Consider the following 2,017-nt stretch of genomic DNA (forward strand, 5'->3'; position numbering starts at 1 on the left):
CTTTGTTTCCAACTTTTGCATTCCAGTCACCAGTGATAATTAACACATCCTGATTGCATGTTTGGTCAATTTCAGACTGTAGAAGCTGATAAAATTCAGGTGGGTTCAAACCACCCACCTTTTGGTTAGTAGTCAAATGCCTTAACCACTGTGCCACCAGAGCTCCTGTCACACACTAAGGATGCCCCAAATTTTCCTTGTTGGCAGAGAAGAGAGGTCAAACATCTCAGGGGTGCTCTGAGTTGCACAATGGTTTGGTTTGTGCTTTGCTGGTAATCAAAAGGTTGGTTGTTTGAACCCACTCAGCAGCACCACATAAGAAAAGGCCAGGTGATATGCTTCCATAAAGATTTTAGCTAATAAAACTGCATGAAGCACTTCCATTCTGTAACACATGAGGATGACATGAATCTGAATTGACTCCATTTTCACAATGCTCCCACTGCCCCCAAATCTAAATGAAAACCTCTAACATTTCCAAGTGGTCTTTGGAGCTTAACTCTAGAAAGGAAAAGATGCAAAACATCCCAACCTGTGTTTTCAGAAGATGAAGGGGGGCTGAGGGGTCACCACTCACTTTGGCTTCAAGTGACAGAAGAATGGCCAAATTCCAGAGTTCTGGGATACCCTAGTACTGTGAGCCTCTGTCCTGGCTGAGTCCAAAGCTCAATGCAAATCCAGACTTTGCTCTTGTTTTCCCATGGAGAAAGGAAAAAGGATGAAAGGATGAGCTGGAGAGAAACACTTGGGTCTTGTGGGTTGAGATCAAGATGCTTCCAGCAATAGTGGCAGCACCGATAGGAGAAAGCTTGAGCAGGGGAATGCAGCATCACTTTGTCTCTGAGACACTCCTGCAGATATCTGTCACCTCACCTTTGCAAAAGCTGTCTGCATCAGATGGATCCTGCATGCATGTGGATATAGTTGTAGCAGTATTTGAAGATTTGCCTGCAAAGCTGAGCATCCTGTACTACAATGTCTATTCCTATGAACCTGTCTACCTCAGCTTACAAAATGGATGCTGCACTGTAGGCACTCACTCGACTGTGCCAAGAGATTTGGAAGACAGATGCCTGGCCAAATGACTGAAAGAGATCCATATTTGTACCCATTCCAAAGAAAAGTGATCCCACAGAATGTGGAAATTATCAAACAATATCATTAATAGCACATGCAAGTAGAATCTTACTGAAAATAATTAAAAAATGGTTGTAGCAGTATACTGACAGAGAACTGGGTGTGCAAGCTGGATTCAGAAGAGGATATGGAACAAGGACTATCATTGCCGATGTCAGATGGATCTTGGCAGTGAGCAAAGAATACCACAAAGATGTTTACTTGTGTTTTATTGACTATGCAAAAGCATTCAATTGTGTGGATCATAACAAATAATGGATAACATTGAGAAGAATGGGAATTCCAGAACACTTCATCATACTCATGAGGAATCTGTACGTAGACCAGGAGGCTGCCTTTCAAACATAACAAGGAGACACCACATGGTTTAAAATCAGGAAGGGTGTGCATCAGGGTTGTATCCTTTCACCATACTTATACAATCTGTATACTGAGCAAATAATCCAAGAAGCTGGACTATATTAAGAATAATGTGGCCTCAGGATTGGAGGAAGAGTCATTAACAACCTGCTATGTGCTGATGACACAACTTTTCTTGCTGAAAGTAAGGATGACTTGAAGCACTTACTGATGAAGATTGAAGACTACACTCTGCAGTATGGATTCCAAAACCAAACCAAACTCACTGCTGTGGAGTCAGATCCAATTCACAGCAACCCCTCATTGAGTTTCCGAGGTGGTATTGCTATTGAAATACATTGCCCAATCTTCCTTCCAAAGAGTGGCTGGTGAATTTGCACTGCCAGCCTTCTGATTAGCAATCAAATGCCTTAGGCATGACACACATCGGTATAAAGAAAACAAAAATCCTCACAACTGGACCAATAAGCAGCATCATGATAAATGGAGAAAAGATTGAAGTTGTCAAAGACTTCATATT

Source organism: Orycteropus afer, unplaced genomic scaffold (assembly GCF_000298275.1).
Source record: "Orycteropus afer afer isolate SDZICR_OR568_19922 unplaced genomic scaffold, OryAfe1.0 scaffold00243, whole genome shotgun sequence".
Classification (NCBI taxonomy): Eukaryota; Metazoa; Chordata; class Mammalia; order Tubulidentata; family Orycteropodidae; genus Orycteropus; species Orycteropus afer.